General features: G+C 41.8%; 1 protein-coding gene across 8 annotated transcripts in view; it reads left to right on the forward strand.

Moving 5' to 3' along the window:
- Nucleotides 1-24,614, forward strand: part of MYO1B (myosin IB) — a 202,047-nt gene that overhangs the window by 84,118 nt on the left and 93,315 nt on the right. Inside the window, exon 1 of one of the 8 annotated variants that reach the window (XM_066189587.1) lies at nt 9,352-9,447. The exons of the other annotated variants lie outside the window; for them this stretch is intronic. The gene's annotated coding sequence lies outside the window, so the exon portion shown is untranslated. Of the gene's footprint in view, nt 1-9,351; nt 9,448-24,614 lie in introns of those variants that run through there. 8 annotated transcript variants of the gene reach the window in all.

A 24,614-nucleotide genomic window follows, 5' to 3' on the forward strand; every position in this document is an offset into this window, starting at 1 on the left:
ACACCCCTTTTCTGTTGCAGCCCTTTTTGAAAAGCTTCAAAGATTAAACTGCAGTATTACTGCAAAAGTGAATAATACAGATGCTGAGTGAGCTAGTGCGGTAAGAGAGGATTCTGCCCTGAGGGGAGGAGTGGGAAGCTCCAGTGTAACATATTGAATGTCTCAAGAGTGATATGTCCATGATTAACACGTTCATGAGGGGCTGTTGTGCAACAGGACACTGAACAGGTCAGTGAGTAAGCATTTGAAAAACCTTCCTTTAGCAGACTGATAATTATGCAGGGCTATTATAATTTTGCAGGAGATATTTCACTGTTTCAGCTAAACCAATAGATATGAAAAGCATAAGTTCTAAAGGCTTCGTAAAAATCTAATGCTAGTAGAAATAGTTTCATTATTAAAAAAATTGCACAAAAGCCTTTTTATTTTAAATTAAACACCTCTATGCTTTTTGTAACAATATCACAGCTGTGGACTCTTGGCATAATCAAAAGACAATAAAATAACTAATCAAAGGATAAAAAGCATCTGTATAAATTCACCTCATAAATGAGGTGAAAGGATTAGTTTTCTGAAGGGTTTGTTTTTAACAGTGATGTGGTATTTGGTTTCTGGGTTTCAGTATGGCTTTTAATTTGGAATCCTCTCTCCTAGAATGAACAAGAAATAGCAAATCAGTACATCCAGTTGTGTTTGACTTGTTACCTGTGGCACAAAGCTTCAGCATCTCTTTTTAACTTTTAGATACACAAGTATTTTAAAGTGAGGATGTGCCTTTCTGTTTTCCAATAGTGTACTCGTGGACAGCTTCCTTTAGTCTCCAGGTTTATAATGACAGCCCAAAACTCAGCATAGCTGTCTGAGGCAAAATTGCATCAAATCCTGAACGTTTTGCAATCTAAAGTCCAGAATTCAAGTCCAGCTACTGCCACTCGGGATAAGCTCATTCCTTCTGGCCTGATCAATGCTCAGCAAATAAAATCTGGCTGTTCAAAAGATTGAGGACATGATAAACTCAGACACTTGCCCATATCACAGTGTGGATGTTTAAAGAAGACCTAGTTGTTCATTAACATTGATGGCCTTTAAGGGAAATCCTTCCTTGTGTCTGAGCCTGATTAAGACCTCTTTCCTCTCAAACTGCACTGTGTAAGGTAATCAGGGTTGATATCCTAGTTTCTGCTCTGGGGGAAAAAAAGCAATTTTCTTTGTAAGCTTTGAAGTCTCAAAGTGGCAACAGTTGGTGAGTGTTTGTATAAAATGTGCAGTGGTCTCTGCAGTGCTCATTCATTCCTCTGAACCCCTGTCTGCTGGAATTTCTCACATGGAAAAGTTATCTGCTCTTTAAACAAGAAAATGTAAATTAATGTCTTTTGTAGGAAACGTGCTGAATAAGGATCTCCCACAGACCTAGTTCTGTATGTAGGCTGAGACAGTTCCTGGACTCGAGCCATTCATTTTTCTCCCTACAGTCAAAAACATTCATTATAGCCTACGTTGCTTTACTGAAGTCTACCAGCTTTGTTTGCAGTAAAGATTCCAGCCTTTTGGAGACTTTGCTATCTTTTTTGCTATGCTATCTTGATATAGATATCAACCCTAATTCTTCCAATGAGACAAATGTGTTTTAGCCATCCTTTCACCAGATCGCAGAATCTCCCTTGCTAGATACGGAGCAGCACAGCAAAGAATTTTGACCAGTCTGGATTCTTCTTATTATTTTTGCATAAGTAAATGTGTTGGGTAAGAGGAGCAGGGACTGTTTCCTCATCAGTTTGCTGATATTTATAAAATGTATGGCAGGAACAATCCTTGTGCTCTCAGTACACCACATCTAACTCTCACTGGTATGGGTGATGTGTGGGAGGAAAGGTTTATTTTTTATCTCATTCCCTCAGGATCCCCCACTGCCTTTACTTTTTTAAGGCAAAAAGGTAATTCATCCCCTAATCAGGCACTTCAGAGCTCATGGACAAATAATGCAGAAGAACAGACAGCTTTTAGCTGCTTTTCTCTCTCAGCCCTGCTTTCCTAAAGAGAATAATCATAGAAACCATAGGGTCGTGGTTGAGCCCTTTATAGTTGTGTGTGTTATATTAAAACAGTAAATCACTTTCATGAATGTGCTTTTTCTGTGTGGAAGCTGTTGGGTAATTTAGTACAAAGTCAGCTGAACATCTCTAGTTACTTCGGAGATAGCATGTCTTACAGGTGATTTAAATTAATACTTGTTCAGGGCTGTCTAAAGCAAGTAGCCAGTCTGATTGTTTAGTAACTGTCAGTTAGAAAAATCTCTATATATGCACGTGAAATGTGACCTTCAAACCTCTTGTGGTCTGCTGGGTAATACCTCCAGAATGTCTTGGCATGGGGTTTTAATTTATCTTCTCTCTTCACCTTTTTTGCCCCATATTGGAAGTGGGCGCAATACCCAGGGCTTTTGTGGGATTGTCAGCCCCAAACCTGTGCATCTGTTTGAGGAAAAAAAGCAGTAACCTCTGTTAAGCAATTATTATGGATTTTGCAGAGAGTATTTTCTGTTCAAAGCCTGGCTTAGACCAATTCTTCTGCTTCAAATTCGTGTTCATTTAGGAATAGCACTTAAATGTGAACATGGTGTAGGAACTTCACTGGCTGCAGCCCTTTGAGAAGTAGCAGGGCCTTTTTAGTTAAACCACTATTGGGGTTAAATGTGGTTTATTACTTGCACAATAAAGATGTTTCTTAATAAGTGAGTATGAAATAAAGTGGATGTTTTGAGGAAAAGACAGGCTGTAATCATCTGTTGAAGTGATCTATGAAAGCAAATGGTTTGGAATAGATATTACAGGACAGGACATGCATAGGACCAAACACCATAAATACATAGAATTTGATAACAATGTAAGAATGAGAATCTAGATATTTCACAGAATAATAATCACAGAATTGCTAAATCATGCACCATCTGTGAATCAATGGAAATGCTCCTATAAATTACACTTTTTACAGAGAGAGACTGTTTAATCTGGTGACATTTAATAAAGTATATTCTTGGATTCAAACAGGCTGTGGAACAGCTCAGTAGCAACATTGATGAGGAAGCAGTTTCATCTCTGGTGCCTTGCTTCTCTCAACAGAACTGCAGTTGGTTCTGGCTGGTCTGGGTTCAAGATCCTTGCTTCAAGAAAGCTGTAAATATCTTCTCTTACAAGCACTGTGTTCACCTGTGATAGAAGCGGGAGCACACCACAGACATATGTTATTAATTTGCTGCTTCTTGGCAAAAGTTTGCACTCCGAAAGAGTTCACTATGTTGTAATAAAGCGGGAGAACAAAGAAATTGCTCTTTGCCTGCATATAAGACATGCATAATCCCCAGTGAGGAGTTAACATTTGGGCAACAGAGGAAGAGCTCTGGTGCTGGCAACATCTGCCTGGCATGTGCAGTCACATCCTTCACAGCTGAGTTACCTTTCATGGGCATTTCTTGAAATTAAGGTGGAAGAAATAATTGTGCCCTAGATAAGTTGATCTCTTTTCTTTAGCTGGCAGGGGAAGTGGAAAGCTCTCAAGTTTACAGAATTAGTAAGAAGGAACTTCCAGAAACATCTAATTTTGAAATTCTTAAGCCATTGATTTTTCCATGCTGTGATTCTCTTTCTTATTTCTAGTGCTTCCATCATTGCTGCCATTTATAGACTGGTGCATAGCCAGCAAGAGCCTGGCTGAATTGTCCATCCATCTGCACTTTTGCTTGGACTCAGAAAGGGTTTGGATCCACAGCTTAAAACTTGCATAGTCAGTTCCCTTTTAAACCCTTCTTTAGGAAAATCACACAGGTGAGGGAGTCATACATTAAAGAAAACACGTGCATCATAACTTCTTTGTCTGTAAACCGCCTGGACACTGTTCAGCATTAGTATTTGGGATGAGACCTTTTTAAAAGTCATTCTCTTTTCAACTTCTGTTGGCTGAAGTGGTGCAACTCTTTTTCTAACACAATCTTCTGTCAATTGCTTATGTAAGGAGTGGGCGTGCATTTAAAAATTTCTAGTGGAAATTGCAGACCAGTTTTAAATAGTGGGAAAAAAAAATAATAAAGCATAACTCCTCAACAGAATTTCACATCATTTCACACTACCACACAGGGGTGGTCACTCCCAGACCCTAGCAACTTGTTCCACCTCAATGTGTGTCATGGGAGATGTAGAATTATAAAATATACTTGCGTTTATTCTGAAAGTAAGCTTGCATATACCTTGAGTTTATTCTGAAAGTGAGCTTTCATATACCTACAGTTCCACTTCAATGCCTTTGTGTTGGGTAATTTTGTTTGCAAGAAGAGACATTTCCCTGGTGCTGTGTTTATTCAAACTGAAGATTTTTCTCTTGCCACTTAACGTGCTGAGTGATCTGGCATGAACTTTTGGATCTCACAGGACACTGGGCCTTTCCTAATTACAGTTTCTATGACTTGCTTGAGGGGATACTTGTGCAGGGATGTCTCAAAAATATTTCTGTTGCAGAGAGAGGAAAGAGTAACTTGTTCTATTAGGAAAAATGGAACTTTCTCCTCTTCTGTTACATCAATGATAAAATCCTTTGGGAAAGTGGGGAAATAAAACTTAGGTAGTCTGCAATTTCAAGACTTGCCTCTGATCAGACTGTTCCTTGAACTCTTGAAATATGTTCCAAGTTTGCAGAATTAGCAAGATGGCAGTTCAGAAGGTTCTTGCAGCTCTCACGTTTGTTTTGAGATCTCATGTATATGTTGTTTGTATTGTATATCTCATATCTTTATTTTTTTGTGTTTGTCTTAATTTTACTGGGTGTACTTACTCTTAAACTGAAAAGCAGAATTACTAAGTGAACACTGTGTCTCAGGTCCTGTGCTTAGTCCTAACACATAAGGTAAAATCTCTCCTGGAGGGACCTCTTCTCTTAAATTCTAGGTCTAGACCTTCAAACTGTCTTATGCAGGTCTTTGCTGCAATGAGAAAGATACCATGCTCATTGGAGGCATATTGCAGCCTCTGGACAAAAAGTCAAAGTCCCTCCTTGGCAAAATGAGGAGACATTACAGCAAAATGGAAGGCTGACAGTGTTTTGACAGGTGGAAATACAAATTCTGTATAAGATCCATCTCGGGGAAGGCAGATGATCTGTCTCAGTACTGAGTGAACTGATGTTTTCCAAAGCACCTGAGGAGCATTCAAGTGAGTGGCTGTACAGAGCCACTGCTGTTCTCCTAATTGTGTGCAGTTTAATTTGCCACAGCTGGGTGAAGGATGAGCTGTGCTGAGTTTTTTAGTCTAAAACCTGGAATTCCCTGGACCACTGGCAGCTTGTTTCTTGAATCATTCACTTGTGTACAGCCAGAGCTCAAACCTGTGGCCATTTTCCATGACAAAGAAGCCAGAGACTGTTATTGTTAAATCTCCTGCTCAGTCTTAGAGTAAAATTTTCTGCTGTTTTATCAGTACTGGGGTTTTTTTGCCTGAAGTAGAACAGTATTCTGACTACTGTAAAGTATATTCCCACAACTCCTGGTACACTTAGTACAGAGGCATAGCTGCCACATTTTATGAACATGTAGAATTTTCTCACTGAGTATAGGAAAAATGGCTAAGCATGCTCTTGTGGCTAAGAATGGGCTTAGAAACATGGACATATGAACTGTTTTCCACTTTATCAAGGAAATGCTGTATTTATGGGTGTTTTTTTGGTTGAGTTATTCCTGCTGACCCAATTTCTTCATGTATGAATAGGAAAAAAATTGATCTTGCCTAGGTAATCTCTCCATATATGAAAATTGTATATCCAAAGAAATATGCAATAATAAAATCATGTCAATCAGTAAATTCCTTCTGTATGAAAGAAAGATTAAGAAAAATAAGGGTTGATATGTTTTTCTTTTTAGCTATTGCAAACTAATTTTAAGTTATAAATAATAATACCTGTCTTAAGTACTGATTTGTTAATTCTGGTATTTAAATACATGGTTCAACCAACTCAATGCATTTGAGAAACCTTCCATCCAGTTTTCATTGATACCATCAGGCGTCTCTGTATTTCTGGTGTACTATCCTCATCCTAGCACCACGAACTGGGACTAGATCCCTCTCCTGCCTTGCTGCAAATCCTGACAGGCTGTGCAAATTGCAGTTCACAGGAGTTTGGTTCTCTGATATGGCTGGGTCAGCTGTTCTTTGCTTCTCTTCTTGACAAGGTTGGCTAGGAGGTGCTTCTAGCCACTGGCTAGTGCTCTTTTGATTGCCAGGGACTGTCAGAGGCCACTCCAAGGGCTGTTGTGTGTTTGATGCATGGTTTGTCAGGGTAAACCATACCCAAAATCTCCAATTTGGCCCTTTCAGGTTCAGCAACAGCCAGTTTCACAGTGGGTTTTGTACCTAGCTTCTCGCCTTGTGAAGCTGTAGACTTTAGGGCTGCAATCAAGAAATTGTAATTCACCCTGTGGAAACATCCAGAAAAAGAAAAGAAGAAAAAAAGAGAAAGATCATTTGTAAATAAGCAGCTGTTAAACTGCTCTGATGTACATGGATGTCTCTCACAGCTTTTGGTAAACTGTGATGCAGAACCTGCAAAAAAAGGGATGCAGACACATTCCCATTTTCTTCTCTGAAATGGCTGTAGGCTGTTGGTGAACAAAACCTCTGCCTGTGCCCCTTCAGGGTGACATCTGTGTGCTAAAGAAAGCATATTTAATGACTCAGTAGTTGGAAATTCCCCTTAAACATCCTCCAGGTTATACCTTGCATTTGAGAGAGACCTGAATGTGTGCTGAGTACTGATTATCCCTGAGCTCTTATATGGCCCACGATATACTACTTGGCTATGAGAAATGAGCCATATCTTACAGAAAATAACTGATCATCTGTGACCAGGCATGTCTTTTAGTCTATTTTAGATTTTATTATTATTATTTACTACAGATTTTTTCAGTGGTAATTATGTAGTCCAGTAGATATAGTAAAAGGAAAAAATATTCTAGATTGCATTGGATACTCTTTGCATTACACTAACTTGCTTTAGGAAAAGAACACAGGTTTTGGGACCTATGTTTCTTCTTTTGCTTGCTCTACAAAGCAAAGAATGTAAGGTACAGTGACAGGCTGCTAATTCACATTTTATAGTGAAATTGGAAAATTGCATCAGAATAAGGATGGATAGTGAGATATCTTCTTTCACACAAACCTGAAACAAGGTGGGGAGTGGAGTGCTGGAAGGCTGGGGAAAACTCTAGATAACTTTGGTTTCCTGGAGGACAAGGCAACTTCATGAAAATATTTTATTATTATACAATAATAATAATAATATTTGTGTTATAAATTCTACCAAATATCACCAGTGGTCATGGATGGAAGTTCTATTTACAGGAATCTAAGTATTAAATGGGCATGAAGAGTGCACCTGAGAATTAACCACATTACCCCTTTTGAAGTACTGCGGAAGGAAAGCTGCACTGCTTTATTGCCCTGTGACCCTTCTCTTTGGATCAAATGGAGAATTTTAACCTCTGAGATAAACAATTTTGTATTTCACTGCCATGGTGATTGACTTATGGTAATTTTAATGTGTTAAATGTGTACGTTCTCAGTGAAATGCTTGCAGTCACTGTCTGGGATGTTTCTTTTTGTTTTGTGTATGTTGTAGATAAATAGTGTTGACTGGACAGTAGTTGCTTTCCTTACTGAAACTTGAATTTAGTTTTCATCTAGATTTGGAGTAAAAGGAAATTGCCTTTTTTATTATTATTATTCGTTGTTTGGGAAAGAATGCAATAACTACCTCTCAGAAAGAAAGTTGAGTCATGAGCAAAGCACTTACCTAAAGCGAGAAAGAGGTGAAAAGAGAGGGTCATGGTGCTGCTCAGGAATGGTTCTTGCCTGTGCCTCTTACAGACTACCCCAAAGGTAAATTATCCTCCTGAGAATACCTGCATCAGACTGTCACTGTTTCCATACGACTGAGTTCTGACCAAGCCCTCGGTTATTCAGCAGGAAAAATATTTTGTTGAAGTAGTTTTCAAGCACTTCTAATGAAAGCAGTAATTACTTTCACCGATATTAAAAATTAAGGGCAAAACAAATCTTAGGAGCCAAGCATCTGTGCTGAAAACAATAAAATAGCGATGAGTCTATGAATCAGCAGGGCGTCAAGGTTCTAATTCTTGGGATTCATCTGAGAGCTGTCTCCAACACTTGTACAGTTACAGATTTGAAAATTGTGCGAGAACACAATCTCTTTCTATAAATAGAAGGACTACCAAGGAGATGTGTATCTGAAAATGCAGTAGTGACTTTGAAATATCCAAATGTCTTAATGAGGAAGGCTTTTAGAATGCATTTTGCATCTTCACTGTGCGGTTCTAATCACGTTGGAATGTGATTTCTCCTACATGCTAAAGAGTTCTGGTTGTGTATCTGCAGTTCAGCCCCTCTTCTCACTGTTATCTAGCAAATGTAGGTTTAGCTTGGGGTTGAATGGAAGTTTGTTGCTGTTTAAAAACAACCCAGCTTGGGGAAAGCCTGCTTGCAAACATGAGAAAGTGCTAATTGGTTTCTTAGGAGAAAAGCACCAGCAGTGAAACTTTTCACACGGGGTATTTCGCCAGGAAGTGTGTCAGTGTAATACACAGACCTACACTCTCCGTCTCATCTGTGAATGGAGAGTTTTCACGGGGGTGGGGAGAAACCTCCGTTCCTTGCCCTCAGTCCCTGAAACACCAAATAAGTCCCTTTAGAACTTTTTTCGGTTTTGCCCCTCTTTTCACACAATGGGGCTGTCGCTCTCCACTATTGGTGTCTCCTGCGCTTCTCAGGGGCAGGATTGGGCAGACAAGCTATGTTATTGTCAAAGCTTGCTGTAAATACTTTCGGGTGCTTACACTCAGTGGAGGAACTACTGGAAACATTCTTGCAGAAACCGAGTGGGAGATGTTGGGTTTCACACCATAACAGGTCGATTTCTCTTTTCGCTTTCTTTTGGACGGCTTAAGGTGAGGCTGGAAGAAATGGAGAACTGCAGAGCAGGCGGGTCTGAAGCGCGGGAGACCAGGTGGGGAGGGCGGCGGCTCGGGGGTCGAGGGGGATCGGTGTAGTGCGGGGTTCGGTGCAACCCGGGCCGTGGGTGCAGCCCCGGGAGCGGGTGCAGGGTTCGGTGCAGCCCCGGGAGCGGGTGCAGGGTTGGGTCCAGCCCCGGGGGCGGGTGCAGCCCGGACCCCGCGCAGGGAGCGGTGCCCGCCGGGCGGCGCTGCGGACCCGGGGCGGGCGGGCGGGCGGCGGCGCCTCCGCCCCTGTTGGGCGGGCGGGGAGGGGCCGGGGCTGAGCCCCGCTGGCTCCGCTCTGCTCCGCTCCGCTCCGCCGGCTCCTCGGCAGGGCAGCGTCCGCCGGCGGCTCGGGGCGGGAGGCGGCGGGACGGCGGTAGCGCCCATCGGCGGCAGAGGTACAGCTCCCCCCGGGACTCCGCTTTGTTTCGCGGCACCGGGGGCCCCGGCGGGACATGCCGCGGGGAATGGGGAAAGGGTCGGCGCCGCAGTGGGTTGGGGCGGCGGTGTGGCGGCTCGGCGCCGGCTCTCCTGTGAGGAGGGAGCGGCGGTGCAGGGTGCGGGTGCCGAGCACGGCAGCCCCGGCTCCTCCTGGGTTCCCCTTCCCCGCGCCAAACTGCGGCTTCGGGACGCTCCGCGTGCGGGTGGCTGCGTGAAGTGTCTGCTGGATGGCAGCGGGGTTGGGACAGCTTCGTTTAGGCATGGACACGGTGCGCACACACGCAGGGACGGTCCGGGGCTCGCTCCCTCAAATATGAATGTGTGTGTGTGTGCGTGCTCTTTCTGGGAAGAGAGTGTGGCATCTGTTTCTTCTTGTCTAAAATAATTACCCTGTGTGCGCGGCTTTGCTGAACTCAAAAGAACGGGCTCGGCTCTGGGGCTCGGGGGAACCGTGGGAAGAGTGCTGGTAACTTAGAGCAGGATGATGGATTCTGCTGTCGGGATACACTTGGAGAGGAGATTTGAGGAAGGGCTTTCCGGGGCAGGGTCATTGTCCCGGAGAACTTCCCTGAGGGGACGGGTTGGGTAGCCTCCCAAGGACGACCGCCTGTCTGCGCCCATGGAGGCTGTTGGGATTCGGTGTGGGACATCTGCTGCCGCTGTGTTTTGGGAAGGGCATCCCTTTGTTCCTCGGAGTGGCCAGACTCCCCGCTGGAAAACAATGGCCTTCCTAGCAGAGCCCAGGGAGCGGGGCTGGCGGTGCAGGCTCCAAGTGGTCCAGTGCTCACTTGCCTTGCCCACGGTACTTCTGCGCTCACACGTGCTGTTTGCTTTTTCGAGTAATTGAAAGCTTTGAGATTTCAGACCATGTCATTAAATCAGTTGCTATGTATTTAGTCAGGACCACTGTTCCAAGGGACAAATGTAACAGTAACGAAATAAAAGCTACCTACACTTAAAATTTATGTCAGAGAAACTATTTAAAATGTATCCAGATTGGAAATGACCACTGACGTAAAGGTCAGGTAAAACTCCTGACTTCGTGATTTTTGTGTCGAATCATGAGCCTTCCATATCCGTCTGTCCTATTGTTAATTGTGAATTAAGGCTGGCAACAAGCTGCCCATCCTTCCCTGGATGAATCATCACTTTGTCAAGCCCTGTATCAAAAACAAGGCTTTCCCCAAAAGTGTGCAGTGTTAGAGAACAGAAATAGTCCAGCCCATCTGTTAAAGTAAAGTTCAGTCCTTGGCTGCTTTTAAACATCTGAAAGGTAACGACATTCTTCTCATCGTGTGCTTTTATTTCCAGTTGTCCCAGACCTGAGTTTAAGAATGTCTTCAATTTAGTGCTTAACGAAATGCGCTGCCTCTGGCTTAATTTTGTGTGAAGGTGTAGGGGTTGGAGCATTCCCATTCTTCCCAAAGTAACATAACGTGGTCACTGCTTATGTTGGCTTGTAGCAGTTACTGGCGTGTTAGGTTGCCACACGTTCCTCCATATCCTTAGGATGTTTCTGAAACACGTCTGTGGTGTTGGATATCTAAAAGGCTTCTGGTTCCTTACGAGCACCAGGGACAGATTGAGTGCTCAGCAAAGTGAGGATGAAAGGACTCATGAAAGCATCTTAAATCACAGAAGCTTGCCTTTTTTTTTTTTTTTTTTTTTTTTTTTTTTTTTTTTTTAAGAGACCTTGTTAAATCACACCTGTGTGGAGAAACTCTGAGGAAATGATGCCAGGGGCCGGTAGTTTGGCTCTGTTGTGTTAGCCCTTTCAGGCATTGTGAAAGACTTGATGAGATTGCCTTTAGAAGGGCAAATGTACATTGCAAGCCTACTAGTGCTTCTGGGGGAAGGGAAAATAAAAGTCTGGCAAATGAGGAGAGGAAGTGGGAGAGAGCAATTGGAAACATAAGCAAAGCCATTAATTTTTCCCACTGTGCACTCTTAAGAAACTGCTGGCAACATACTGGAGATACTCTGCCTCATGGAAGTGTCAGGGACTTGCTTCACATGATTCTCTGAGATCATCTGGTTTCCCTGAGCTCTGTGGGAACAGAAATTCCTCATGCTGGAGTCTGATCTCATCTTCCTTCGGCAGCAGTAGTAGCAGTGGCTTGGGAATTGGAGAGGAAGGTGAAGAAAGTGCCAGTGGGACGGTTTGGAGAAGAGCTTAGTTCTGGTGTAGGCCAAGCTGGACACTGATTCCTCCTTTCATTTGCCTTGTGTGGTCAGAGCTGGGTCAAATGCTGACATACCCACCAAAGTTCAGTGCCCTTTCAGACTGCTGAGCTTATTTAGCACAGCTCACGTACCAGACTGTCCTATAAATCATACCCTATATTTCATTCATCTTTTTTTACTAATGAACAGCAAACTGAAATGGAAAGTGGTGACTTGAGTGACTGTATGCATCAAGCTTAGGGAATTTCCTGAGTTTGATGAAAGATAAAAGTAAAGGGTTTTTCCCTCCCTTATAGCTATGTAGTTAGTCTATTAAATTCTCAGAGCCTTCTAAGTAGCCTCTTCTGCCTGTTGTGGGACTACTTGCAAAAATTTTAGGAAGATTAAAGTAGCAATGACCAGCCCTGGAGTCTGTAACTTGATCTACAGCTTTTTCTCTTCAGCTGGGAAAGGAAGTAACAGCTCTTGTTACACCCTTATGTAACCTCTCCATTCATATCCTCCAAAAAAGAAGGAAACCAGAGCTTGATTTCTGGTGTATAAGCTAACATCAAGGCATGCTTTGTCATAAAGAAACAGTAAAGAATAACATTAATTTTCTTCTGTTTTGCAGTTCCCAGAATCAAAAAAAAAAAAAAGCCCCCAAACCCATAATCCTCCCAAAAGTTAATCATTTTAGTTTTGTGCTGATGGGATAGTGGAAATCTCTGCAACTCTTTGTCATATGCTGTGAAGTAGCTGTTAAAGAGGATAACTGCAACAAGGGTCTTTTAGAGAATCTTTCCTGGTGTGTTTGAGCATTAGTCTCAAAACATTCGTTCTTTGCAGTTGTGCCCCAGTTTGCTGGTGGTTTGGGAAAGCTTTGGTCTTTTGGTGTGTATTGCTCCAGATTTTGGTTCTAAACAGTGTAGAGACCGCAATCTTTTTTTGTTGGTTTTGTTTGGTTTTTTGTTTCCTGATAGTGGCATAGCTTTTAGAGAATACTAGACAGAAGGTTAATCTTTTTGCCTCTCCCAGCTCCATTTTACTGTTTTCTCCTTTGGTGTCACCAAGTAAACTAGTATCTATTTCTTGATATATATTTTAAGTCTGATAGCGACGTCACCTTGGTGATGCGAGAGTTTCAGTGAGAAAGAATAGTGCTTAAAAATACAGTTTCAGAGATGAAGAAGAATTATCAAGTCCCCTTTCCAGATGCAAACTGGTTGGGGAATTCTTCGATGCAGACAGTAAAACAGGAATAATGGACCCCGGAGGCCAGAACAACATCTTTTTTCCAGTGCTCCAGCTTTTGGGAGGAAAGCAATCATGAGGTGGTCTCCAGCCTAAGTGACCAGATTTAACACTTCAGCAAACAAACTAAAGGCTCAAGATAAGAAATCCAAATATCCAGAGTCCCAAGCAGTAAGGGTGAGAAATGTTTACTGTCACTAAGATTTTCTTTCCTTTGCAGGGGTGGGGAGTGAGTGTATCTTGGGCTTAGGTAATTGCCTTGTCTCTGGCTTTGTGAAATGCTACCTTGGAATTGCTTCTTCAGTGTGGGTGCACTAGTAAACATTTCCTTGTTCTCCCTGTCTTGGAGAGCCCTTCCAAGGGTTTTATATGGGCAGAAATGTTTATGTTGTTGGGCAGGAGGACCATGAGTGCAAAAGACACCAGGAGCAAAGTAAGCGTTTTTATCAAGGGGAAAAAGAGGAGATCATTGTGAGGAATAGGTGCTGAGTAACAGAAGGTTTGGTTGGTGTTGTACTCTCAGAAGTGCTTGTTGTAGATTTCTTTATTTTCTTAATGGAGGCAGCAAGGAAAGACTCATTTTCCCTACTGTAAGCAGAAACTAGTTTTTAAAAGTCTGTGACCACAGCCTGGTCAGCATTGGTACAAGTTTCCTGGGCCCACAAATATGCTTTGTATGTGAGCTCTCTTGCTGTTTGCACTATGCTTTTTTCTGTAATATTCTGTAATTTTCATAGTTTGTACACTCTAAAGTGCTACTGGAGGTATTTTGAATTGCAATAAGAGTACAAATATAAATTGCAAATGAGAATAATTAAACTGTAGGCTTTGCTACAATGGAAAGAAAAACAGGTAGTGAGCCATGACATCCTGAAATGTTTTGTCACATCCCAAAAAGTTTCTACCCTTTTTTATGCATTTTCTTTATGGAATCTGTTCTCCTTTTGTCTGCAAGGCTGTACTGGTGTTTGAAGATCTTTGAAAAGACGGGGCCTCAAGGTAACCACCAGTTTTTATGCACAATGGAGCATATGCAGCGTCCTGATACTGTGCTTAAATCCTGGTCAGAAACCTTTGAGAACCTGCACCTCAGAAATGAGGAAACTGCTGGGTGATGAAGTGCTGAATTCTGTATCTTGGCAAAGCACAAGCAAAGGAAGTCACTCTCTGTGTTTTAATGCCTTTGTGTTAAAACAATTTGAAGCACAATTAAGGGTATCTTTTTAGATCAAAGAGGTATCCTTAAAGTCCTTGTTGCGTAAGGACTCTGTGGATGGCACTCTACTGAGAAGTCAGCCCTGCTTTTAGGCGAGCTGTTAAAGGGAGTGAATTGCTATTAATCCTCTGCACTGTTCCTCTATGGAAGCAAATAAGCAACTTAATATGGAGACACTGGTGAAGAGATGAAGGGGTGCCATATTTTCTGGGCCTCTGGGAACAATTTCACTGTCCACTTAATAGCTTGGCTAGAGCTTCATGTTTGAGGGCTGAGAAGAAAGCTTCTAGCAGAGCTCATGCTTACCTGATGTGAAAGAAGGGATACCTGGGATATCTTACTTTCAGCAAAAATAACAGGTGCTCTGCCTTGTCATCAAGAGAACCTTGGAGACAGGGCAGCAGAAAGGTGGTAGGAGTTAAAAGACAGATAATTTTTGGGATTAGTTAAGCCTACAAGATAAACACATAGTTGCTTGAGTGTCTGGAGAACTTTCCTAACTTTTATGTGTGTCAGTAGGTCTGTGACTGATGGAGAACTTTAGGTTGGTTGTGTAGAGTAAGCTAGGGAAGTGTTAATTCTCTGTGAACGTTTGGAGAGGAAAAAAGTAATGGAGGGGGTGAAAATGAATCCCTCTCTCTATGAAGGAATGTTCCTGGTAGTGATGAGGAAGTATTGCTGCCATGATGTAGCAGGAATCCTCTGTACAGCCTGGTTTAAACCCTGCTGGGCCAAGATGGGCTCAAATAGGAGAGGGAGCAGAAAAGGATGATTGGGATGGAAAAGCCACTGAAAGGGAAATAGGCAATACTGGCTATGCATTGTTTGGAATGAAGTCCATTGAAATGAACCTCTGTCAATACTTCCCTGTGAGGGAGAAAACACATTTAAATTCAAAACCAAAACTCACCCCCAGCAGCATTAGCAAAAGCAAGAAGAAGTGGATATTAGCTGTTCAGGAACAAATGTAGTCTAGAAATAAGGCACACCATAAGAGCTATTTCTCATGGAGAAGGCTGAAAACTGGCACTCAGGAGCAGTGCAGTGTCTGTAGTTGTGGCTGTAGGATGCAGTGGGTTTGGCACTGGTCTGGAGCACCCAGGACAGACACCGCTACAATTGCCATTGTTCAGCTCACAGCTTGCCAGGCTGCTGTAGGTTAAAAGGCTCTGGAGATTACCTTCAGTGATCAAAGAGTGCAGGGCTCTGTTGAAACAAAGTTCACTCCAGGAGAAACCCTGGAAAATCTTTTGGCAAGCAAGGGTATAGCTGGACCTCCTTGTGCCTTGTAACAGATTTCTGGATCACGGGGGCTTGCCTGTATCTCGTGTGAATAAAACTTTTTGCTTCCTAAAAACTGCCAGATGATAGTTCTCACTGAAACACAGTGAGGGGAAACTTAGTAGCTGTGAGTGTGCTGAGTTTGCCTGCCTTGGGACCGGCTGTTTCCCGTCTGTGGAAGGAGTTGCTTTCTATTGATGTTTCAAGAAGGTGTCCCTCTCTAAATCTGTGAAGTGTTATATTTTATTTGGAAAATCTCTGTTTATCGTGCTAGTTGTTAATAAAAACACTGTCTGCTGGCTTTTAACTTCATGGACATCTGGACAAGAGTGATTACCATGTGTTGAAATGCAACTTCATGAACCACTCCCATTGTGTGAAATATCTCTTGATACAATACACAGGAAGAGCTGGAGATGCCTTGATTTAAAAATTGATGACTTTTATCCTCTAATCTGGCGTCCATCTGAAAATGACTGTTGAGAATGAAAATGACAGAATTGTGGATACAGGTCAACTGCTTGAGACAAGCAAACATGTCTAAACAGTACATGTAATTTATTTAAGACTTGTCTTCCCTTAAATAGATTATTTTTTATCTTAGGTTTGGGCAAATAATGCTTCCTTTTCCCACAGCACTTGCATCCAAATTCTTTTATTCCTTTCCTTCATTAAAAAATAGCAGTGTCTTGCTGGGCAGAAATTGATGTGCAAAATAGACAGTAATGACAAGTGGTAGGGTGAAACCTTGCACTACTGTTTTACCTTGGCAGCTACTCCTGGGAGAAATGGGGCTAGTCGAGTCTGACTTCCTGCAGATTTTTCTCTTGTGATGGATTGACTTGCAAAGAAGTAATAATTTCCACTTGAAGCTTTTTCTGCAGCTAGGGAATTTTGCAGAGCAATTTTTCTGCTCTGTGGTACTTAATAAGGGGTTTGTTCTCCTTGCAACCCATGTCTCAGATGGAATGATTATGCTCAGATCTCCTCTCCTGCCTGCTTTTGTGTGGAAAATCAGCTGTTCTGTTGTCCTTTACTCTGTCCTTTTGAGTGAAATTCAACATTAGATGTGTCTGAGAGAGTAGATGTGTAGACCAAGAGATGTACAACTGTCATGGTTTGTCTTATTTTCATAAAATACTAGGCTAAAAACATACCAAACTTTATTTACAAGTATTACAAGGACAGTGAGGTTTCAAGGAAGGGATGTAGGATCTCTGTTTGGGTGACTTCTTTTCCTCCTGTTTTAAATGGAAAAGGACAGGGAAATTTTTGCTTTACTCAGACTTTTACTTCTTGGAAGACAATGTGGGTGTATGGAAACTGGAAGCGTGTGAGTGCCAGCTGCTCTAGGAGTTAGGGTACACTCAGTTACTGTGTCTGGCTTCATGCTGCATGGATGCAGGCACCAATGCCTCTTCTGGGATCGGGATTTCCTGAAGCTCCTGATTAGGTTTGTGTTCATCTGTGACCGGTTTTAAGCCTGGTTCAGTGGCTGTTGTGACGACTTTCTGTGGCTGCTTTTCCTTCTGCGGTTGGCAGCCGAGTGAAGCTGGGGTGTTACCTGGCCTGTTATTTCGTTTTCTGCATATCTTCAGGGCTTATCACCCACTGCTTAACAGGCAACAAAGCATTTGAGCAGAAGATTAACGTGTACTCTGGTATTTTAACCCTGTAGGATTAGGACATCTCTTAGTACCTACATTACCAACGATGCTCGTTAGTGTTGACTCCAGTTGCTACACCACACCAGTTCTTTTCCTGTATCAGGGATGTGTGGTTCCCGTGCTGGCTGCAGGAAAGCAAGGTCTGATTTCTGCCCATGTACTTGTGTGGAACAGAAAGTAAAAATCCTATTTTAATCAAAGATCTCGATTACAGCTGATTGCTGGATTGCTCCTGAGGGGCTGAAACCTCAGTTGTAAGAAGTGATTTGACTTTGTGAGCGCTGATTGTCTGTAAAAGTGTTTTGTGGCGATCTGCTACTGAGAGCTCTTTTGAATCCAAGCTCTGGTGTGGTGGCAAGCTACTGGTGTGTGACATACAGCAAACAAAGAAGATCCCCTAATATAAATAAAAGCTACCTTGTTTTTTGTGTCCCTGTTCTGCAAACGTGACCTTTGGATTGGGCAGGATCCCCCAAAATTGGCTGAAAACTTTAAGCGGTAGCTTGAAAGATTTTCTTAATCAGTTTAAAAGGGCACCTGCTAAAAACTGCTTAGTGGAGTTTGGTTATCCAGTAGTAAAAGTTTTTTTGTGTGTGTGTGTTTTTTTCCCCTGAAAGAATGACAGTGTTTTCTACATGTCCATATCCTGTCCTGACAACTTTTTGAAAGTTGTGTTGTCCAAAGAACACTGTCAGCCTGAAATCTAGTTTTTGGTTTAGGGGGACAAGGCAGGACCTTTGATGACTTTTGGCTTTGCAGTCATAGTTAGTTCCTTATTTTGTAAAAGACTCAAGGAAATCTTAGCAAGGTGTATGTGCCAAAAGTTGACCTCCTTTGTTACTGAATACTTTATCCCTTTCTGTAGATGTGGACCTGGAATGATTATAAAATTCTGTGGCTAGGCAATGACTAAGAAAAGCCTAAATATAAGAAACCACCATGGATCCCGTTTCTGCTGAACTCAGTGGGAATTTAACCAGAATTTTGGACTGTAAATAGCCTTGGTAGTGAAGACCTATTTCTAGATGCATCGAAAACACTTGAGGTGTTTTCCCCATTAAACTAATTAAAGGGGAAAAAAAAGAAAAAAAAAAGGATGCCAGAATAACCATTTACAGAAAAGGCCACTTCACACCTATATTCTTTGAAGCCTGTCAGTATAATCCAAAATGTAAAGGAACATTTGCAGAATAAAAAATGGAGTAGCAGACGTATTTTGACTGTATTTTCACAGCTGCTAAAGAAGAGTGCCTTAGCAACGTTGAAAGACCCAGATGTTTTTCCCAAAACCTGGTGTGACTGTATGACTGACCCAGATGAGTTAAAGCAAGGCAGAAAGTTGACTTAGAAAATAGATCAACCCTAGAGTGCCATTACTGGTGGCAGTTATTGTGTTGTGGTTGCAAAATAATTATCAGAAGTAATTTGAAGACATGTACTGCTGGGACTGTAAAGGAGGAATAATAGAATAGATATACCCCATGGTCTCGTAGAGCAGGTAATATCCATGCTAATGTTATTCAAACTACTTGGAAAAAAATAACAGAAAGTAGCCTTAGAGAAATGCAAACACAGCCCTCTTAGGCTGCTGAGTTAGGATTTTTTGTTTGTTTGTTTTAAGGAAGAGAAGGAGGGCAAAACTGTACCTTCTGCATTCATGGCTCACGTGATTTTGGTCTTGTGGTAAGGTACTGTGCACCTTTTCGGTGATACCAGAGTTGTTCATAGTCTCATCATAATACGAACAGAAGAATAAGAGAGGCATCTCTCTCACTTTAGGGGAGATTACTGCTGAGTGTGGGTTGTAACTAAGCTGATGTAAAAAATAAAGGAGAAAACACCCCGCCCCCACACCAAAACAAAACCCCCAATACCCCCCCAACAAGCCCCAAAGAACTTCAGCAACAACCAAACCTCTCACTTCTGCATTTATGAAGAGCCTGAGTCTTGTTAATGAAGAAAGTTTCATCCACTGTTTACGTCAGGAGGAGATAATGTCCCAGCAAACATTTTTGAACATGTCCTAATGCAGTCTAATTACCGCAGTTATCAGTTTTTCTAAACTGCAGTTAAGTCTCCATTGTTAAACTATTAAGAGATGATATTGCCTCACGTGGTTGCAGCTGTTTGTTCAACAGTACCTTAAGCGGCCTGATTCCTTCTTGAAAATTACCCAATCTTTAGATAAACGCGTGGTGTTTGGTAGCAGAGGCCAGCGGAGCATTCGTTTCTCCTATGGAATTCTCTGGTCAGATCTTCTGTCATCTAAATTGCAGTCACTGGTGCGAAACTGCCCTAATCTGATGTTGCTAAAGGGCTGTTCCTATTTAGCTGATGCTGAATGCAAACATTCCTGCGGTCCCGATACAAATACACCCCGTAATGCCGCATTCTACTTTTGTAATTCACCAGAGCTGTTTGTTGTTAAGTGCATTTTACTTTTGTAATTCACCAGAGCTGTTTGTTGTTAAGTGCATTTTACTTTTGTAATTCACCAGAGCTGTTTGTTGTTAAGTGCTCAAGGAATCCGGTACACGTGTGTAATGTTGAGTGCCCACGGAAATTTAAGAGTGGTTGCACAAGGTTTCAAATAACAGCACTTGCTTGGTAGATAAGATGTGGTAGCTAATTCAAAAGCTCCGAATTATAAACTTTTCCACTTTGGAAAACACTGGTTTGTTCAGTAGGACTGCGAGGAAAAAAAAAAGAAAAGGAATTCAGAAGCTATTCAGACACTGGCAAAAACAAAGGAAAGATGGAGAGTCTGAGGAAGCATTTTAGTTCTTTTGAGTGCTTTTACTGATGTTGCGATATCCATTAACATTCCTTCCTGCAATTTGTCTGTCACGTTCCTCAAGTCCATTTTCTTGCAGGAAAAAGTAGTGGGCTGCAACATCGAGCTGTTTTCTGCATGCCCTTTTCCACAGGACATGGACATCTTGTCAGAGCAGCAATTGCGAGCAGTCACAGGTGGGAAGGAGGGTGCAGGTGTTCCTGCAGACCGTGGCCAGGCAGCAGCTGGGAGGAGTCTGGAGGGAAAGCAAAGGTTTCCTCTGGATGATATCAACATTTGTTCACACATGCTGATGTCGGGAAATGTAGCTCTGAGTGAAAAGGGCATTGTAACAGTTCAGCTGCAGAGTCTGCCTCGGTTTGCCTGGCGAAGCAGCACAGGGTGTTTCCAATGAACTTGCACCTTTGGGGTATCAGTCAGAGGCTGGTGAGACACAAGGTTTACTGGGCAGCAGCACAGGTTAAATTTAAATCTTCCCTCTTGCTAAATTGGTACTTAGGCTTGTCATGAGCAGCAGCAGGAGATGATGGTTGCAGCCCCTTTTGGTTTGTTTTGTTCAAGTGATGACTTTGTGTCCCTGGCTGCTTTTTGTAGCAGTGGCCTGTCAATGTCCCCACTCGGTGTGGGCTGATTGCTCCCGGACAGAGAAAACCGGGAAGGGGTGGGCAAGCATAATTACAGCCTGACAGGAGCTCGGGATCAGACCTGGAACATGAAATCAGTTTAAGCTCTACAACTGAATTACTGATGTTGCACATTGTCCCTGGTAAGAGTTATAAAAGAAAAAGGGAGCTGTCTTCTACAGAGAGCTGGCTGTAGTGAAACCAAAGGCTTGGGGTTTATTTATTTATTTATTTTGTTTTTTGTTTTTAAATAATCAGAGCTTGAAGCATATGTGAGTGCATCTGTGTCAGTTTTGATGGTAGGGAAATTGTCCTCTTGCTACAATGCCTGGAAAGAAAAAACAAACTAACAAAACCAAGCCACCTCTGCAGACAGTGATAGTTGCAGCACACCAAACTCTTGAGTGTGAGGTAAGGGCTGCGCAGCTGTAGGAAGCTGCTGACAATTGTTTCTGTTCTGCTTTTGGAGGGTGATGTGGAAAACCCTGGACAATTCTGTAATGTGCTGTATGCCAATAACAGGGCATTACTTCATTTCCCCTTGTTGAGAATGTGTGCATTTAATTGTACAAGGCTTTGGGGGTTTTGCCTATTCACTGTATCCTCTTCTATTTATAGTTCTCATTAGCTCTTGTTTCAGAATGGCCAATGATATGGCTGCTGTGGCTGTGGGATGCTGTGATTTTTAATTTGCCATCCCTGTGGCCATGAGGGGCAAGAGGGTTTTAGATTCAACTGGCCTGGCTGGATGGCAATCCCAGGCACTTCGAGCAGTGGGTACAACAGTCTGTGTTTTAAAAGGCTGTGTGGCGTGGGAGTGTGTGGATAAAAGCATTTTAAAGACATAGCCTGCCCAGCACTTCTCCTTCCAAGCATGTTGTCCAACATAAAACAGATCAAACTGTGAAGGATTACTGAATAGACTTTAAAAAAAATTTCTGAGAATTGAAACATGTTGCTAAAGTTCTCACTCCATTGAATTAAGGCTTAGATATGAGACTGAAGGGAGGAAGAACAGATTTGACAACTGCCTACAGAGAAAGGAGATATTTTGAAATGCTGCTGATCTTTCCTTTAGGGACAAGGAGGGTAAATTTGGGAGAAGCCTCAAGTGGTAAGTGGGTATGGGTGAGACCAGGGAACGTTGGAGTAACAATCTGATCCTGATTTCTCAGGCACTGGGAGCAGGTTCTGGTCCCATCCCTCTTACAGATCTGGTCCTTTAAAATGGTTCTTGAGAAGCATTCTTCTTTTTAAAGGTGTGTGAATAAATGCACAAGGAAGCCACTTTTATGTACTGCTCTCCCAACTGTGGTGAGCACGCTGTCAGCAGTGCTGATGGGAAATATTAACAGCTGCGAGGCATCTCTGAGTATATGGCAAATACTTGGACATGGGCTTGGATTGAGTTTCTGAGCTTTTTCTGAAGCTTAGCCATGTAATGTTGCAAGGGTTTGATTAATTTTTCTTTTTGTGTAGTGTGCTGATTTTCGACATTTTTTAATAAGACTACTTCTAAAATTAGCATTTGGTTATCTTGAAAGTGCTATATATTGATCTTATACTACATTCTTCTAGTAGAATTATTTCAGTTATTAAGCCCTATTTAATTGATTAATATATGTTTAAACATTGTTGGCTTCTCTTCGCAGTACTTCTTCCCCCCACTTTTTACCTCAGATAGACAACCAAATTATCCCAAATTATGGATTTTCCTTTGTTAGCTAAACCAGAGCAGGGATTACCATTGGATTGCACAAAAGCAAAGGGCTAACAACACAGGTATGGCTGAACATTCTTGAATCATATGTAAGTGTAGGAGGTAATCTTTAATGAACTTTTGCAAAGGCTAGGCTATTGAAAATGGTTTTGAGCAATCAGGGTTAAATAAGTTGCCTCGGCCTGTTCAATTTTTTCATCATTTGCATTTCCAGTATTTTCTAACTTGCAAGTGAACAAAAAATATTTTAATCACAGAATGCTGTAAATTATTGGGGAAAAAACCAAGCTGAAAATTAACATTTGGCCATGAAATTGAACTTTTCCAATATATTGATAAGTCAATATCTGTGTACAGCTTCTTGATCCAACTTATAATAGTAGATATAGTGTCTTCCTGCACCTCTGCTGCAAAACATGCCACTGAGTTTGGGAATACATGGATGTTTTTGATGGGTTTGGCTGCTCTTGCTCTTGAAATTCCCAAGCAGTCATGCATGAAGTGTGGTAGGTGGTATGTAATTTCACAATGGTAAATGAGGTATTGTACTTAGAACTTAAATTTTAAGTTTAAATTGCCCTTATTAGGATTTTTGTGTTGCCTTTTTTATATATTTGGCCACAAATCCATTATTTAATAAGTTCCATGCTTGAGAAGGGCTTTATTTTTTCAGCCTTCAGAAATTATTTGAGCATTAGTTGACGTATGGGAAGTAATTAGGTCACTGAAACAAGATTGGTAGTTTAAAGAATTTGTCTTAATGGGATTCAGAAGTTGAAGTGATACCTCTGAAAAGATTCTATGAATGTTTAAAATTTTTTGGTGATTCAGAGAGGTGAAATTTTAAGAATAAAAGTATGTTGCTCTATAAAAATATTTGTCCAGTGTTTCTGTTTAAAATAAATTCTCTTTTGTTTGTTTAGCAGAGTTGACTCAGCTTTGGTTGGTTACCATAGTTCAGCACTGTTTTTGCATTTCCATGTGAATTTCTAGTAATTCCCAGGCTTGGTTCAGGTTTTGGGAATCTTTTTGTATCTCTTTGTTAGTTGCCTGTGGAGTTGTGCTTCTCTTCGTTGAATTTGGAAACACATCAAGCAAGACTTAAGTCTTGATCTAAAATCCCTCAAGTGTCACTCACTGATGAAAAAGGTCAAATAACTTTTAGTAAAGTGGTGGCTGCAGGCAGAAGAGAGAGATAAAAGACTTTGCTTGTTTTAAATTAGTCATGTGATAGAGAAGTAGCGTGGCAAGGTAGCACTGATTATATCAGGGAATAGCTGCTCGGTGGCATTTTGGGAAACCAGAAAAAAATATTTAGAATTAAAGTGTGCAGCAGTGGTAGGGGGACCAAGGACAGCCTGATAACATTCTGTGGATGGGAGGTGACAGCTGACTGGTGAAGTTGACCTGTTGTTTTGTGTAGCTGGTCCTTGGTTTGTGTGGTCGGCAAAGCTGTTCTCTCACCTCTGGGTCCCTGTGTGCCGGCTGCCCCTTTGAATCCATCCATTTTTCAGTCTCCTCAGGAAAGCTGAAAGCGCTAACTGTGTGCCCAGAGTTCTTGGGGAACTCAGTAATCTCCAGAGTTTGGATTGGAGGGATGAAAGACTGGGAGGATCAAATAAGTGCTAAGTTTTGGCCTGACCTTGACTTCTTTGTTTAAATGACTTCCTTTATCAGACTTGCTTACTTTGTTTTGTTTGATCCTGGTGCCCTGTTCAAGCCCAGCTTCTGGCTTTTGCCACTCCCGTTACATTGATGCAGTGTCTCCACTTATCAGCTGGATTGTTGCTGCCCCTTGAAAATGTTCTCTCAAGCAACAAAATTACAAATAAATGAAGTCATTTGGTAGCTTCAGGTAGCCAATTACCAGCACTGTACTGGAATATAGGCACTTTAGAGCCCAGGGTTCATGAACTAAAATCAAATACTGTGTTTTTTTTGTCTCTGAGTGGGTTCACTGAGTTGTTTCTGTTTCAATATTAATGGAGTTGGAGAAATGCAAATAAGGGTGAAAAAGAAATTCACATTAGGGTGTTATTGACAAATATAAACCCTAGTCTGGAGATCCTGAAGCTTTTGATAAAATACAGACTTGCATGCACTTGAGCACTTCAGTCATCCAAATACTCTGGTTGTGATGCCCACTGGAATCATCATTCCTGTTTCTAGGAAAGTTTAATGTATAGGGGACCAGAAGGCATTGTTCACTATTAGCAGTTAAATTTTGGAATCATGTGGACTGTGTACTACCTGGGTAGATGCAATGACTTTGAGAATGTTCCTTGGAAACATAATTTTAATGTAGTGTTCTTTTAACTTTTATTCCTGAAGTAGTCGTGTTAGTCGAATAATTAGAATAACCTTGAGCTAACCTTTGCTGTTTGTTTTATTCTTGTTTCTTTTGCT

Source organism: Chamaea fasciata, unplaced genomic scaffold (assembly GCF_029207755.1).
Source record: "Chamaea fasciata isolate MVZ Bird 193981 ecotype frontalis unplaced genomic scaffold, bChaFas1.0.hap1 SCAF_8, whole genome shotgun sequence".
NCBI lineage: Eukaryota > Metazoa > Chordata > Aves > Passeriformes > Sylviidae > Chamaea > Chamaea fasciata.